The sequence below is a fragment of the Rissa tridactyla genome, chromosome 5, assembly GCF_028500815.1.
Source record: "Rissa tridactyla isolate bRisTri1 chromosome 5, bRisTri1.patW.cur.20221130, whole genome shotgun sequence".
Lineage (NCBI taxonomy): Eukaryota > Metazoa > Chordata > Aves > Charadriiformes > Laridae > Rissa > Rissa tridactyla.
In genome coordinates, this window is record NC_071470.1 from 40,411,152 (window position 1) to 40,429,061 (window position 17,910).

The following is a 17,910-nucleotide window of genomic DNA, read 5'->3' on the forward strand; positions in this document are numbered from 1 at the left end:
ATAAGAAAGGCTAAGGGGCAGATGTGGCTTACCAGGTTGCTTTGCAGGTTGTGCTTTTGACGAGTGGGTGCCTCTTTGGAAGGTCGAAGGAAGTGTGAAGCAAGCGATGGTGATGGCTGCCTTTGCCAGCCCATCGTCTGGTGGGGGCAAGGAGGAGGGAGGCAGTTTTTTAGCCAGGGGAAGCACTTGAGGTCGGATTGCCGTCAGCCAAGCTGCCAGAAACCCCCCAGGATCATCCCGGCGGATGGTCTCCACTCATGCCAGGGTTCACAGCTTGATTTTCAGGTTGATTTAACCTGAAATAAAACTCCCAATCTGCTAGGAGATGCCATTCAAATCCAGACCTTGCCTTCTGGTTGGTAAACAACGTGCCAAACCCAAAAGCAAGGTCTCAGGAGCCTTTAATTACGTGTACCATGTCCCTGAAGCAGAGGTTCACCTAGTTTGACAGCTTGGAAATTTTGAGTGACACAACGCTAGCTCAGGCACTGTTGAGATTTCAGGTATTTTCCTTGGCCTTGATGGAGAGACAACTTCCCTGGTGACAAAAGGAGCTTAATCACAATCAAAATCTCAAAGGGCAAAGGAGAACATGGAGCTGAGTGCGGTGGGAAGGGGTGAGTCTCCCAGGGGCAAACATTTGGGGAAAGGTAAGTGGCACGTGAGGGTGTCCACGACCTTTGTGGGTGATAAGCCCTTGTAGGGCATGGGGACAGGGGCAGGAGGTGGATGATCTGCAGGGGGGAGCTGCAGGGTGAAAACCCATCAGAGACCCACCGCCAGGGTGCTCTCCAGGAGCCTGCATTTCCCTCTGAGACTTCTCAGGGGAATAAAACTGCTCGGGGGAGAGGAGGCTGAAAAAGGGGAGAGATGGAGAGGGGAACAGACAACAAAGTTAAAAGGTCTGGTTAAAGCTCACAGGTGGCTTTGCGCCACACTTTGGCGAGCAAAAGCTCTTGGGCAGACTTTTCTGAAAGGGCTCGGTCCCGCTTGTGCTTACGGGAAATCAGTGAAGGGTTTTGCTGAAATTTCTATTTTAACTTCCAATGTCATTACAAAGTGAAAACCAAACATGCTTTTGAGTGAGTGGTTGATTGGAGAGCGGTAATGTAAGATGCATACATCCATTATATATATATGCTTACATCATGTGTATATATAATGTTTGTGTGTGTGAGTAGTTAATCTAGGCATAAGTAAGTCATGCTTTTGTTTTTCCATTCCTAACTAATATAACTTGACTAAAAAAGTTGCTGCAGTGGGTTTGCAGAATAAAGCACTTTGAATCTCAGAATTGTTTGTTGTTTTTTTTTCTTAGCACAGTCCAATTTGCTATAATATTATTTTATACACAAATTTTTTTTGTCTGTCTTTATAAACTATTATAAGTACTATTTTTGTTATAATTCAAAATAGATATTTAGTATAAAGTTTTGCTGTTAAATATTTGTTATTTAGTAAAATATGATTTTTTTTCTCTTTATTGTAAACATTGTCTGGAAAAATATTAATATGTTTTATCACAGTTGTTTTTAATATTAAAAAAAAGAAAAAAGCACTTGTGGGGTTTTTCGTTATGAAATTGGTGCCGTGTGAACATGTGTTTCAGTCATGTGGTTTATAATATGTATATAATATTATGTGTTGCATATTAAAATGAATGTTGTGTATTTTGTGATCTTAAAAAAAAATAATCCATGTGGCTATTTTATAGACTTCCATAATAAAAAGAGTTGAATCTCCAAACTTTTTGTTTCATATCCTTCTGCATCTCCTTTCAAAGGGCTTGTGGCCTCCTGGTTTGGGGTCTCGGGATAACACTCCCACCCTGGGAACCTGGGCACCCCATAAGTGGGATTTTTGCACCCACCTGGGACCTATCAGTTTCCATGGCCAGGGTGAGGCCTTACTGTCTGGCACGGCTTGAAATATAGGAAATTCCTCTTAAAAGTAAGAAAACACCTTTTTATGGGGAGGATGTCCAAACATTGAACCAAGTTGCCCAGAGATGTTGTAGAGTCTCCATCCCTGGAGATATTCAGAGCCTGACTGGACATGGTCCTGAGCAACCTACGAAAGTTCCCCCACTCTTGAGGTCCATCCCACCCTGAGGGTTCTGGCCAAAGCTTTTACCTCTCCCCAGCAAGAGACAGAGGCTGGACAAAAGAAGCAGGAGGGAAGGAAAGTTGCTTGTGTGCATTGGCCTTTGCTGCTGGGTCTTTCAGGAGCTCACACCATACAGAGACAGCATGGGAGACCACCATGGGTTGAAGAACATACATACACCCAAATACTGATTGCATTGGGAGGCTGGATGGTGGGCAGGATGTGTGTTGTGGACCAGATGAGGCATGACACACTTCCCAAGGGTAGCCCAGGTGGGAAGGACCCTGTGATGGGCAGCAGGAGTGCTACAGGTCAGGTGGGAGAATACAGGTTGTCCCTAGCCCTCCCGTCATCTCCCATTTGGGCTATTGAAAGATTGACTGCTCCGTTAATGAGCTCCTCAGCAAACCTGTGTACCAGAGTCTTCTGTAAGCAGGGCTTGCTTTGAGCTTCCTAAATTCAAAACGTTTCAGGAACTTTTGGCCCTGAGTGATGGGATGAAGTGCTTTGCATGAGATGTGACAGGACAAGCTACTGGTGGGAGTTTCAGCTGCGCCCATCCCAGAGTGGAGATGAGGTGGTTGGGAATGCTTAGAGTAATTAGGTAATTATTTAAGTAATTAGCTTCTGTCTCCTTGGTCTTCTCCCCATAAAAAAAAAAGCTCTGATAGTATCCTGGCTGTGGTGGGAGTGTTGGAGAACAGGATGTTGCTGCTCTGCAAACCCTTCCTATGATCACGTTCAAAGGCAAGCGAGGACTGGAGGAATTAATATAGCACTTTGCAGTTGGCTGGAAAATATGACCATACAACCCAAGCCTGTGTCCCTTCGGTGCAGCCAGAGGATCTGAGGCTCCTTTCCCTCCCTTTAGTGCTTTGCGGCCGCTCTCCTTTCCTAGTTGCTACTCTGGACGTGTCCTGCCAACAGCAGTCTTGCCGTGTATGTCCTGGCTGTTGCCAAAAAAACACCGTGCGGTTGTGCTCGTCCATGGTCCTGTCCCCTTCCTGGCCTCTCCTTGAGCCGAAGTGGCTGATGTGTCACCTCCTCGCCCTTCCTTTTCCTTCCAACCTGCGATGCGTTTGTAATACCCGTCTGTCACCTATTTAATAGCAGGGAAGGTAATTTCCTTTTGGCCTTTTCTCTTTGGGATTTCTTTTCTGTCCACCCCCCGCCCCCCCGCTCCCCTCCCCATGCCTCTATTTATTTATTTATTTTTAATTTATGGCTTTTAGAGAGAAGCTGCACCACCCCTGAAGGGAGATGATGTGGCTCGCTCGGCTCCAACAGAAGCAGGGAGCTTTTTTCGGGTGGTCTCGCGGGAGCCGCTGGACGGCAGCGCAGGTCAGTCGGACTCTGTGTACTTTCCATTCTGCTCCGGCACCGAGTCTCACGTTACTCGCTTTGTTTTAACTTTAGCTGAACTCTCGGAAAGTTTCTTTTTAAAGGTCGTGTGTGAGAGCATAGAAAAGGTGTGTGAGCGTGTGGGTACGTATACATGGACTTCTTTTCTTCTTTTTCTTTTTCCCCTTCTGAACACAACCCGGTGCCTCTTGCAAAATGAAACAGGCTGCTGGAGCGGGCTTGCATCCCCTCAGTCTGGCTGAAGCACGGCTTTAATCTGCAAGGCTCAAGGCCCAGGCCCTTCCAGGGGGATGGTGAGGCAGTGCTGAGCTAAAATGTTGAAGTGTCACTAAAATAACATTTAGGAACTATTAAAGACGAGAGAGATGTGGGAGAAAACGATGGATTTCTAGGTGGTATGGGTGACTTCTTGGCATCGCTTTCTCCCAGATAATTTCAGGAGCCCTGGGAGACTCCCAGCTCTGGTCTCAGCTGGTATTTAAACTCCATCAGTGCCTGACACACACTGCCCTGTGAATAGAACAGTATATTTGAGTTGGAAGTGACCTACAGAGATCATCATACCTGCTGGGGGATGCTGCTACAGCACATGGCTTGGGGGTTGCTCATGCCTTCTTCTGTCCGTGTTCCTCTTGTGCTGGAGGCCTCACACACCAGTTTGAGACTCTTGCAATGAAATAGCGAGGTTGGTATGCTGTGTACATCCAGTCCCCTGCTGGCCTCCTAACAGAAACAGGCTGCAAACCCCGCAAAATAAATTCTGCTACATCTTCCTAAATGTTGTGATAATAAATTATAGTACTTGGATAGCCTTGATATCTTATAAATGTCCAATCCATACATTTAAAAAAGATTGACTGTGACAGCAATAAGGATGTAATGTGGTAGAATGGGAAATGGCTTTTTGGCAAATATTTCTTTTTGAAGGTCTCCCTCATCACTTGCACATGAGAGATTTCCAATTTATCCCAGCTGGAAATAAAAATTTTCCTCTACAGTAAGTGATTACACTCAAATCCTAACTTACAGAGTCTTCCTGATTATTGATTTTACTGCAGATGTGTGATTCTGATATGATAAAATACAAATGATAAAGGTTTGCATGAAAAAATGTGAGAAAGAGAGGGGCAGGGAAGCTCCGAGGCTGTGTCTCAAGTCTCCAGTGGACATGCGTGTACTTTCCACGTAAACAAATAATCTACAATACAGAGTCACAAAACTGGGGGCTGGAGAGTGATTTTAGCTGACACATCCCTGCAAGGCTTCATGCCTCTTCCCTCTGGGTGGTTTAATGAGTGGATTGCTGAGTTTATCAACATCAAGAGATGGTCCTCACACAGTGGCTTGAGCTTCCGAGGGACAGTGAAGATCAGAAAGGGCAGGCTGCAGTGCACAGGGTGAGGGCTCCACGATGGAGACGTTGAGAAATGTCTCTATCAAGGTAGAATTTTCTCAAACAACTTACCAAAGTCACCATTAGGCGATATGAAATTAAATTAAGGTAGCGTTGAACACAGACTTGAATGTCATACTAATGCTAAGGAGTATGGACCCCAAAACCAAATGTTTCCTAAGCGTTTCAGGCAGCAACTTGAACAATCAATTCACTCATACTAAGAAAATTTCTTTTTAATGGTCTAAGACCAGCATCCAAATGACCTTACCTGCGTCCTCCAGTTCATGTTACTACTTCATGTCCTCCTCCAGCACTCAGTAAAGTCAATGGTTGTCTTTCTTTTGACTGTGTTGGAAGCTGGATCAGGCTTTTATTCGCTTTTTCAATATTATAAATATAGATGGAGTATATATGTATATTTGTTCTGAAGTATCGTGTTTGACCGTTTGTTATGGCATGAACAGTTCCTCTTTCAGTGTAATGAACACAGTTTTATCTGGCATAAGAGCTGTGTTTAGTCTACATTCACGTATAGCTTTTCCTTTAACAATATTTGTCTAATTATGGCTACACAGATTCATTTTGCTCGGTAGGGAAAGGTTGTTTTTTGGACGTGCTTGTGTGTGATGGTGGTGGATTGCATCGAGCAACTCCAAACAACCACAGATGTGCTCCTTGGATGCTCATGAAATGTAAGAGCAGCTGTTGCGCCCTGCTGTACCATGTACCTGTCCCTGACCATGGCCAGTAACAAATATTGAGGGAAAGGTTGAAAGAAATGGGGTAGGTGGAGACTGAACCTTTTTTCTGGCTAAACCTTGGGTTAGGTCTATGGGTTGATTTGGGACGTTCTGGCCTGCTGGAGCAGCAGGATTATTTTATAGTCACCAATGGAGATGCTCTACATCAGCTTGTCTTGTCCTCTTCTGAAGCTTTTGAAATAGATCTCTCTCTCTCTCTCTTGGTGTTGTGGCTTGTGAAGCATTTAGGGAAGGAGAGATATGGGTTGAAAAGGTGAGGCACTGATGATGTACAGCCAGCAGCGCTGCTGGTTAAGCTTGGGTGACTCCAAGGGTTGGGCTGCAGACCACCAAAACACAGAGCCTTATCCCAAGCTCAGTAGTGGATGTCATGAGTGTCCCAGGCTCCCATCACGTCGTGGGGCTGGACACTATGACAGCACTTCACACACCAGAAGTGATGAGCCCAAAGTCTGGTCTCTGGCTGGTCTCAGCCGCCAGCGTCTTCTTGCAGAAGTTCATTTAGAAACAGAAGCCCATGAGTACTAGAATTGCTTTTGCAGGAGTCCCATTAAGACAGACATTATTGCATCTATTAATAAAGCAGAACATTTCCAGGCTGGATATTAATCACTGGGTGGATACACTCAATGGGGCAGTGAAGGGGCCTCATGGGCAAATCTGGATTGAGTAAATTAACGCGTCAGATTACTCTCATAAAATTAACCAATGTTTGGCCACAGAAAGCTAGAAAAAATGGACCTAGAGAAACCACAGAGCCATCCATCCTCCTGTTAAAGCTGACCTACTGGGTAAGGTCAATTTATAGGAAAGTCCCCTCAAGATCAATTCATTAAGGTTTACAGGACTTGAAATGTTGGACTTGTCTGAGTCACCCAGCAGAGTTTCAGAAAACTTGCTGTTATCTGATAGTGCTGATAAGGCAGGTAAGAGACCCCAAGGAGTAATTAATCAGTGAATCCTATGAGTCTTTTTCCCCAGCTCCCCAAGTTCACCATCTTCTATGTCAGGTTGCCGGGCCATTGTCCCTTCTGCTTGGGACAGGTGGTGGGATGAGGTGACCACCACAGGTCACTTCTACTCTGAGTTATTCTATGATTCCTTCAAAACTAAGTTTGAATTGCTAACTGCTGCACTTTCCTCTGTCTCTCCCTCTCAGTTTCTTTTAAACTGTCTCTAGTTTTGTGCAGATAACCTCCACAGGCTATTATCTCATGACCATGGGTGGATCTGGTTTAGCCATCACAAGGCAGGAGGACACAAATGTGCACTTATGTGCAAAGAACTGCACGTGCCTTCTACACACCTGCACACGGGGCAGGCACAGGAACTGCATCCCACCTATCAGGGTTTGCCTCGGTGCCTGCTGAGCTGCTTTGTGCCTCAGTTTCCCACTTTGCCCCGTGGGATAGCCCAGCAGTTCCTGCTCCTGTAGGTGCTCTTTTGCAGGGCATGGAGCAGGACTTGGAAGGGGGAAAGTGTGACTGATGACTCCCTGGCAGTAGTTTGGTATCGAGCCTTCCTTCTCTTGCCTTGTGTTAAGCGGATTAACATTCCCCTCTGGTAACTTCTGACTCTGGACGTAAATAGAGCAAAATGTAGATGTTTGACCCTGAACCCACAAATGAAATCCATAAGGCCTCTTGGGATCTGTTTCTACTTTTAAGATAATAAAATTGGGAAGGGACGGGAACCTATGTTTGAAGACCTTCCAGACCTGCTCCATGAGCTCTGTATAAACAAATGTTATATTTATATTGACCTGTTGTCAATTTTCATTTTAATTGCCATTGCAGAGTTTTCCATGAAAAAATATTAAAAAAATCAGACCAACATATTTCAAGTAGATGCAGAAGAACCCGCAGTTGGTTTCCAGACTATCCCTCAATCCTTCTGAAGATGGGCAGCACAGGAGAAACCAGAGAGTCTTGCTCTCAATGCATAATTCCAGGATTATTGGGGGCTAACATTGATTTCCTTCTTTTAATACGGTACTAGCAAGTCACCTTAGAGACATGCTCATCTTGTCTCACTTCTTAGAAGGAATCATCCCTGTGCTGCAGGCACACAAGAGGGCATGGCTTGCTAAGACCTAACATAAGGTTTTCAGAGGAGTTTTTACAAAGCACAAGTTATGGGAATTTCACCCTTAGTGAGTTAAAACTCACTGAAAAACTTTTTATTGAGTAACATGAAGGTAAGAGAAAATAATCTGGTGATCTGACGGGTGGGGGGATAGAAAGTTTTGTCAAAGTGAGTTCCTGTGTTCAGCAGAGATGATTCATTGCCTCCGGTTTATAGATGGCACAACTCCATGGTGGCGTTGTGCTCACTTAAATCTCAGTCACACTCAGTAAATCTGACTTGTTCTTGCCCGGTTTCAGTCTGAAGGTTACATTACGGCAAGCAACTGCCACCTTTGGCTCTGTATCCTCCCTCCAGAAAACCCCTCCAGCCTTAAATTGCTCCCACAGCGATGCAAATCCTCTGACATTCATGATGCTGAACCCGCCTGAGATAAACCAAAACTAACGTAGTATAATATATATATGTATTAAAAAAGCTGTGTTCAGGAATTGCTGTTCACTGTCTGTGGAAAGGGAAGTGGCCTCATTTACTTCTGCGGTTTAGCTGTTCTCTCTTGGTGTTTATGGGACTGTCAGTCCCCATCTTCAATGGCGCTAGTTCCCGAAACAGCCACCAGTTTAACCTCGAATAGCAGAAATTTGTGTTTGGGTTAAACTAGTTGGGATGGCACTCTGCAAATGCCCAGTGGTGAGGTTTCTCTCTTTTTTAAATTTATTTTTACTTTGCTTCATTTCCTGTTTTGTTTTTCTTAGTGGAAAGAGGAATAAGTCATTTGGAGTCTCAAGTGGGTTCCCTGGGCCAGTCTCATCTGAGACATCACACCGATTTTTGGGGGGTGATGGGATGTGAAAAAGGGATTTGTTACCATTTGGTCAATGTCTGCTCTTGAAAGAATTGTTGTCACAGAAAATTAGTGAGATGTTTTTAATAGGAGGTTTTATTAAATTGAGCAAGCGTTACATGTGCAGGGGCAGACTGGGAAAATGTGTTTCTGCCAACTTTCACAGGCTTCTAGATCCATCACGTTTATGGCCAAGAAGGGACATTAGATCATCCTGTCTCATGTCCTGAATATAGGCCTTAAATTTCATCCTTTTACCTGTGCATCGCGCCCTGCCATGTGAATCCAGCAAAAGCACGTCTTCCAGGAAAGCATCCCATCTTGAAGAAATCAGGCGGCGGAGAATCCACCGCTTCCCTCAGCTGTTCGTCTGGTTAATCACCCTCACTGTTTATTTCCACTTGTAATTTGTCTGACTCTCAGCTATTAATTCTTGTTCTGCCTTTCACCACCACGCTAAAGAGCCCTTTAGGACCCAGATTTTGCTCCTTGTGAAGAGGCTTACGCCATGTAACCAAATCAGCTCTCGATCTTCTTTTTTTGATAAGCTCAGCAAAAATTATTGAGCTCATGAAGCCTCCTGCTGCTTCAGCCTCTGAATCATTTCTCTGTATGTTTTTCTGACAATTATTCATCAATGCACCATCCTTTTAAAAATACGGGATACAAAACCTCTGCTCAGATTTCCCTTACCCATCTTGTCAGTGGAGAAATCGCCAAGGAGAGCTCATCTTCCTCAGAAATGTCTGAATTCATAGATCATACTCAATTTTTCCCTTTCTTTCACAGCTTTGAGTCTGGGACCCATCATCAGGTAGCTTGACCCCTTTGGACCTTAAATCTTCTGTGGAGTGCCTGGCTGTTTTGGGGAGATGTGTCCAACACCCCTGCTTTGTGGGGAAGAGGTGTGGGAGCCAGGCAAAAAGACACATTATTTGTATGAACTCAGGTTACCAAGGGCTCCAGCTTGCTCCTTGTGCTGCCTTGTTCTTGTTGCAATTTATACTTCTTCCAGGCTTTTGAGTTTTGAGCTGTTTTTTTAATGTTATGGGAAAAGGTGGCTTTGCCAAACCTGGTTTATTTATCTCTGAGTTATCAGAAGAGAGGAAAAGTGGGGAGAGACTGGGCTTGATTCACATGGGCTGATGGAAATCCAGGACAAGATGAGTGGGAAGATGATGGTGCTGCTGAGCCAGAGCTGCTGGGGCAGTCAGTAGCTGAGCAGAAAATGGTGCTTAGTGGCACTGGAGATGCTCACTCCCATGTCATGTTTCCCGAGGCAGCGGGATCAGCTAGATGCTCCAGAGCTTCTCCACCAGCAGCTGCAAACCAACTCAGCTGTTGGATGCTCCCAGTAGGCAAGTTGTGTGCTGGTGCCCCAGCTCCTGTTGGCTGCCCTGATAGTCTATTTATCTCCCCCTGCACCCCACAATTTAGTCACCAGAACTTGCACAAACCCATCAGAAATGGCTTTCCAGCAGGCTGTAAATTCCTATTTTTTCCCTTAGGAAATCTCTGCAGGCTTACCCATGCTGAGGACCTGCTCCTGTGCTTGGGAAGGATTACAACAGGATAGATTAAATGCATTAATCTACTTGGACCAAACAATGATTTAATGGCTAAATCTTTATGTTGTGGTTGCCTGAGGGTGACTTGGCCAAATGCAACATGCGCAGTGGGGTCTGGTTGTCACATGAGCCCATGATGTGGCCAGGGAAGGTGCTGAGCCCTGGGTACACGTTCCCAGCTCTTCATGTCCAGCTCGGAGAGTGGGAAAGGAGCAGACAGCTGGAGACAGTGGTGGCCAAACAGAGATCTGAGGTGGGTCTGATAACCTGGGCAGGTTCACATGGCCAGGTGGTTTCTCTGTCTATTAAAAGAGAGGGGAAACTGGACATTAAATGTGGTCAGGCCTGTGGTGCAGACACCTAAATGGAGTGAAAGTGCAGTGGGGTTTCCATGACCCCAAAATACCAGTTGAGCTCTCCCAGCTGCTCAGTTCGGAAGTGCCAATCGTCCCTCCAGTATGACTCCAACACTTGCTCTCACTTTTCAGTTTGTGGTTTATTTACTGTCTGGGTGCTACCGTTGAGCTGGGAAAATATTCCCGGGCTGGCTGAACCGCGTAAAGAAGGCCACACCGTCTCTGTCTGTATTTTTACGGATTTCCAGCTATGGAATAGGGTCAGCCTCAGGAGTTAGTGCAAGTGGTGAAGCCAAGTATCTGTGTTTATGAAGAGCACTGATGCAGCAGCCATTCCTATCCGGACATTGAAAATGGAAGGGGAGAGCCTGAATCCAGTTTCTTTCTTTACATGACAGAGAGGTGATAATACAGTGGAGACTTCTCCTGTGCCTGACAGCATGCACGTGCAGAGGCTCTCCTTTGGTGGAACAACACCATTAATTGCATTTTATGCTCTTGTAAGTAAACCTGAAACCCAGCTAGCCAGCCTGGCTTCAGTGTTCCTCGGTTTAAGTGCTAAATGAAATGCTCTGCTTAGGAGCTTGGCTCTAGATTGAAATATCATAGGCTGATTTTAAGTATGAAGATGCAAAGACAGTATGAACAGATGCAGCATCTGGAACAAAAATGCATAAACTTGTGATTTTCTTGTTATGCTCTTTCCAGCAAGGTTTTCTCTGGGTCAGCCCTGTTGCTATTATTCTTGTCCAAACACCTTTTGCCCCTCTCACCAGTCTCCACGGAGACTGCAGGCAGCCCTTCACCTTGAAAGTCCTAAGCTTTGTCCTCTCTTGCAGCTGCTGAGCATCCCATGGACATGAACCCACCTCGCTCCCCTCTGGTCTGGGTCTTCTAATTGTCCCCTGCCTATTGCAGCTCAAGTCCATGAGCCAAGGGATGGCCCCAAGTCCTGCCCATGAACCTGGGGAATATTATGGTGCCCCAACATTCTCCAAATTGTTTGTTTTTTAGGAAAACAGACCTCTCAAACACATGTTAAAATAAGGTATTAGTGTGGCCGCAAAGTCCAGGCTGCAAAAGCTGGGAAATCCCAAGATGAACTGTGGTTGTGCGGCTTTGATTTTATTCCTTTTGGTGTGTAAATGATGCTCCTGTCTTAAATGACATGGTCACAGGCACGGTAGCATTGCTGCACTTTGTGGATCAAAGGGATGATGTTCACTTCAAGAGCAGCTCTTTAATAACTGGTTTTCTTCTTGTTGACCACGAGCAGTTGTGGGTTACTGGTTTTGGGCCACTGTTTGGTCCCAGCTCTGTCCATCTGGGGCTCCACAAGTGGCCCGGACCCACAGAGATTGTCCAAATTTGCACAAACTCCTCACCATAGCTCCAGGAGCCAGCAGTGTTTTTCAGAGGGGAAACAGAGGTGCAGTTGGCATGTCAACCTATGCCTGAAGTGGGTGATTATGGATGTGACCCCAAGTCCAGGGCATTTGCAGGACCTGCTGTCACACTTCCTCTGTGGGCAGCCGAGTCCCACGTCACTCTGGCCATGCAAGGATGAGCTTGAGGCATTAGAGAATGTGTCAGGCCACCATCTGCCCATGTAGAGGCTGCCAAACCCTGTGTGTATCCATGTTTTGCATGGCTGAAGTTTTGCATGAGGACTTTGAGGGATATTCCAGCACCCAGGAGGGAGCTGGACTGGGGAAGTCAGCACCAGGCAGGCAGCAGCATGGCTCCCAAAGGCACCCTTGATGATGTTCCTGCTCCATCGACACAGATGCAGGAAGAGAACAGATGTCTGAACACCTCTCTTTCTGGCAGAAGCAAGGTGCCTGCAGGTCTTCCTAGAGCAGCGCTTGCATGTTACCTAGTCAATAAGATGTGCATGAAATTTTTTCACAGCAGACCTAGATGGCTGAGGGCCTACTTGCCCCTATGTGATGCTGGGAGCCAGCGCTGACAAAAACCTCATCATGCTTCAGTGCTACAGAGATGCTTGGGCAGTGCCGGCATCCTTGGGAAGCTGTTTGTTAGCTCAGCGCTTGTGGTCTCACGCAGCACAGCAGCCCCGTTCAGGATCTTTCCTCCTCTCCAGCCACCTGCTTCCCTACCTGGGGCTGTGGTCAGGCGCGTGGGGCAGTGTTTACCCGCTCGCAGCTGAGCACACAAGCCCTGACAAGCTGACACCCAATATAGCTCTCGGCTCCAAGCCGGGATCTTCCTTCCCTCATGCTTGCCCTGTGTGTGGTCGTCTCGGGTGTGAGAGATGCCGGTGATTCCTGATCAGTCCTGCAGGTAGGTGGAAAGGGAGACAATGCAGCCAGCGGGTTGGCATCCCTGGGCACGCTCCTGCACCGCGGTTGGGATCTCCCCGAGGACTATGGCTATTTTGCATTCAATCCTTTTGCCCAGCCCATGCCCTCCTCTCTCCTCTGTCCCCTCTCTCCCCGTGCACACGCTTCGCCATCACACAGCTGCCCGGCTGTGGGGCTTCAGGCTCAGGGAAGCCTGTGCCAAACCCACCACCTTCTGCCTTACAGCCTCTCTCAAAATTTTATAATCAGCTGAACTCTGATTCCCAACCCCAGGGGCTGGGGTTAGCAGGGAGTGAGGCTCCCCTTGTCTGTCCTTAAATGTTGAGTTCCTTGCCACGGTTATTTTTCTTCCTCCCCTCCCCCCCCCCCCCCCCCCGCCTCTTTATTTTTCCCATCTTGAGGCAGATGTTGCAAGTCCCATGCTCTAAGGTCCCACTCTAGCCCGAGCACTTGCTCACATGCTTGGATTTAAGTGCATGAAAAGGCCGTGTTGGATCTGGTCTCTCTTGTGTGCCAGCACCTTCCCTGGATCAGGCTCCCCCCTTCCTGCAGCTGGAAGTGCAGAGTGCAGGCATGCACGTGTCCGGATTGAGTTCAGGGGTTCGCAGGGGCTGCAGCTCTCTGCTGGGGTCCTACATGCCCTCAGTGCAGCGCAGGGAGGAGATAATGCTGCTCTCTGCAGAAATCCCGGGTGGGCTGTGCCAGCAATGGTTACATCAGTGTATTTGCAGCAGGACGATGCACAGTGGGACCTGTGAAGGCAACTGTCTGCGTGCATGCTTGTTTACGCAGGCTGTGATCGCTCTCTGTGTCTGGATGAATAACTAAATCAGCCTCCCTTGAATGGGTGGTCCCTCGCCTCTTCTTCCCAAAAAGCTGTTTGGCAGGGGCTGAGCAGCAGCTCAGTGCAATGGCACTGAGCATTACCTGGGGTCTGGAGGGGATAACAGCACTCAGCAGCAAGCCATGTGCTGATATACCCTGAGGCGGTGACTAAAAGGGAGTTTCATTCTGTTAAATGCCTGCTTTGGGAGTGCTTCTGCCAGGCTGGTGTGTCGTGGTGGCTGCTGCTTTGGGGTGGTGGGGCAGGTGGGGGCATGCAGGGAGAGGAGCCTGATCCCGGCTCAAGTTGTTGCCCTATCCCCTCTCTGTGACCCCGGGTGGACGGGAGAGGACAGACCACACTGCTGCTGCTGCTGCTGCTGAGAGCTATGAGCTCGTTTCATGCTTCACCAGTGCAGCCTGTGGTTGCATGAACTTTCCACTGCTGGTTGTGCATTTGCACGTGGGTCTGCTCAGCAGTTTGGTGTGGGCAGCAGCGTGGCAGTGCTGGGAGCTGTGTCCTGGCACACCTTGCATGCACACAGGCCAGGTTTGCTGGGGTGTACAGGCATGCTTGTACCTGCCGCGCCTGGGGTGAGGCCTTCCCCAGGTACCAATGTGCAGGGGGGTGGTATTTTAATGATGCCTCTCTGGGTGATGCCAGTTGGTGCTGGTGCAAATCCATGTGCGAGGGACCAAGGGCTGCCCAGCACGATTGCACATGTGGCTGAGGGTGTGTGTTGGTAGCTGAGGGTGCTGTTGGGAGCACATGTGTGCACGTGTTGGCGTGTGCTAGGGAGCACGTGAGGCTGAACATGCTTGTGCGTGCCCCGCAGTGGGGGGGTGTGTGTGTGTAGTTGAGCATGCATGGCTCTTTGGGGGCATTATTGAATGGGACAGGGATTACATGCACCCTAATCCTGATCCGACCCATCCAAGAGCTCTTGCAGCTGGACTCTGGTGCCGGACATCGGACTCCGGGCCGCACTTGGCTGTGCTCCCTTGCTGCCCTCTGCAGGCAACCACCTCTCGTCCATGGCTCCGCAGAGCAGACGCAGCCCATCCTGCAACAGCGGAGAAACAGCCTTGGCCTGGCTCGCCACGCTTTCCTCCCTCCCGGTACCCCAAAACAGCCATGCTCCGTTGCAAATGCAGCCGGAGTCCGAGGGCTGCTGGGCGCCGGAGGGGCCGCCGTGCTCGCCCGGGGTGACCAGAGCCAGCTATGCCAAAGGGCACCCGCAGCCTCCCCCAGCACGGCGGGCCGGCCGCCCAGCCGGGCAGCTCTCCGATGGCTTTGGCTGCAGCCGCTGCCGGAGGAGTGCGTAGGATGGAGAAATGTGAGTCAGCCCCCAGAGCCTTGCATGCGAGCGGCCGCCCAGAGGTGCTTGGCAGCCGCTCCCAGAGGGGGGGCTATGTGCGTGGTGGGTGAGCGTGGAGGGATGCAGGCGCTTGGGTGTATCGACCCAGCTGCAAAGATGCCCTCCAACGGGGAGAGCTCATGGGGAAACACAGTTGTCACTATATTTGTCACTGCTTTCTTTCTAAAGCTGCAGGCAATTCAGAGGGCTGCTTTGGGAAGCTGCTTTTGCATGCTCAGACTGGACTTCTGTACTATGGCTGGACCTGGAGCTTTCTCTTTCCTTCCCTTTGCCCTTTCTCCGCTAGGTAAATCAAGGCTGCATCCTGTTTGCAGGAGCTGCCTCCTGCTGCCATGCCGCAGGCCTGCATGGACCACACTCACTCTCCCTCCTTGGTCACTTCTGTCCCAGGATTCAGAGCTGGGCATTGGGCTGATCTGGAATATCTGGCCTTCAACCTGATCTCAGCCCAGGTTGGGATGAGGATGTCTGCAAGTCTGTCTCTGACCTGAAGCAGCCATGTGTCGGGAACCTGGACCTGTAGCACCAGGATATTTATTAGCGCTGGCTCCAGAAGCTGTGATCTGATGGGATCCAGAGGAGCCCCAAACAAAACTCCTTGGGCAGATTGGGTTCTGCATGCACTGAGGAAATCAAAACATAAAAAAAGGGTGAAGAACTTGAAACCACCCCTGTTCTGCAGCACTTCATTTTTCAGTTTCTGGGCAGGATTTATATTTGGCATCTAATTAATCTCAAAACATACAAAAATCACGCAGTTTTGCAACTCCACAGGGCTTTTTACCTGGGAATTTTAAAACACCTTGTTAGGAAAACGGGCTTTGCAATTATCCTAAGTGTCCAGATGGAAAAATTGAGCTAGGCTATGTGATTTCACCAAGGCTACCCAGACAGTCAGTGGCAGAGGTGCAAATGAGGTGGTAAAGGCACTTTCCTGTTCACAGAAAATCCAAGTTAAAGGAAAAGAACAAGACAGGATCACTGCTAAGCTTTCCATGAGCAAGCCCAGCTCCAGCCCTGTTTCCCGGACCCCGTACTCAGCCTGACACTCCATAACTGTTGGAAAACCCTACAGCAGCTGAGTAATATGATAGTGGGTTAATTTGTGGTTGCAAATGGAGCTCGGGAGTCCTGATTGATGGTACCTTACTCTCACCACCGGACCCCACAGCCCTTTATAATGAGCACATAATCTTGCGAGGTACCTGGGAGCTGAAAGCAGTTTTGGTCTCCAGCAGGATGAGAAGGTCCCACCTTGTAGGCTTCAGGACCTCCACGTTCCAGGACCTGGAGTTCAGCATTTGTTACTGGGGTTGCGTGCACCAGATTTTCATATATATGGTGCTTTATGTGGCTGAGTATCAAAGCTCTGCTCAGTGCGACGTGGACCCTGCTCTGTAGTAGTTTTCACTGGCAATGTGGGAGGTGGCAGGATTACCTTCATGGTAAAGAGGCTAAACAGGAGGAACAGACGGGTCAGAAGGAGAAGCAGGATGGTGAATTGGTTTGCTATTCATTCACAGACCAAGAACAGCAGAGAATATCTGCATTTTAGGTGATGGCTTATAAAATGGAGCTAATGGGGTGAGGGAACAGCTGTTGCATATTGGGTCAAGGCAACAAAAATACAGGGCAGAGGACATCCTTGCAGTTAGAGGGCTAGGAGCTGTGGTTGGGTTCCCTTCCTTGTGTTCCTGTACGTGCTGCCTTTGGTTTGGGGCAAGGGGCAGGCTGCATACTTGGGCACGTGTAGTTGTATTTGAGCCTCCAAGCTGGTGGTTGAGGAAACCTGCACCTGCACACTTCCTAGGCCTGCAAGTGCCTGTTTTCAGCTGATGGCTATGTTTTAAGTCACCCATTCCCTGAATCATCTTGCAGTTCCATTTGAGGCTTTGCAATGTTCAGGCTGGTGCCTGAGGCTCATGCTGGGAATGGCTGCCCCTGCATGAGGGATATTAGAGCCCTGCTCTAACTCATGAAGATCCTGTGAAGCTGAGCACCTAGGTATCATAGTGAGATGCTATAGATGGGGAAGAAAACAAGGACCTAAAAATTATAAAACCTCCACCGATAAAAGAGAGGATAAAGGCTGCAGAAAGGAAGGACAGCACAAGAAAGGATCTCATGGTGGCTGAAATGCCAGATCTGAAGTGGTGGATCTGGGATGAACTATGGGCTTGGCACGAGAGGCAGAGGAGGGAGCAGATGTGGTGAGAATGCTGTGGACAATGCCTGCCCCGTGGCTTACTGGTACCTTACCACAGGTAAGAGGTCATTTGAGCTCTGGCAGCAGCTAAAGGGAGCGCCAATTGGAACCAGATGTCAGGAAGTGCGAGGCACCACAAACGTGTGGAAGGGCCTCCCAGCCATGGCGGCGGAGCCCCTAACACTGGGGTCATTCACGAAGCAATTAGTTGGCATCCTGCGGTTTTGGCCTGTTAAAAACGGGAATCAACCTTCAGGAGCTAAGTGGGGCTGCAAGGAGCTTTCCCAGCGTGATGGGAAGTGCTGGCACAGAGAATTAGAGTAAGCTCTGGATGGTAGGTGACGGGAGGTGGGATAAATGGACCTACCGTTGACCATGGAAAGACTCCCGTTGAGTTCAGAGGGCTTTGCCTCAGGCTTAGTGCCACGGCTTTGGAAAAAAAAAAAAAAAGGAAAAGAGAGGCCAGGACCTCTACCTCTCATTCAGCTTTCCTTGCTGGTACATCCATTAGACTGTCTATGAGTCGTGTCTTCTGCATTTTCTCTTGAGGAGCTTTTGTCTGTTGAATTGTCGAGGCAATAAGCCTAAGGTCATGGTGGGTCCATAGCTGCTTCAGGTCTTTAAAACAGGTTTAGGAGACTATGTTAAGGATATGCCATAAATCATATGAAAGTTATGGCTGAAGCAGGAATATCTGGGTG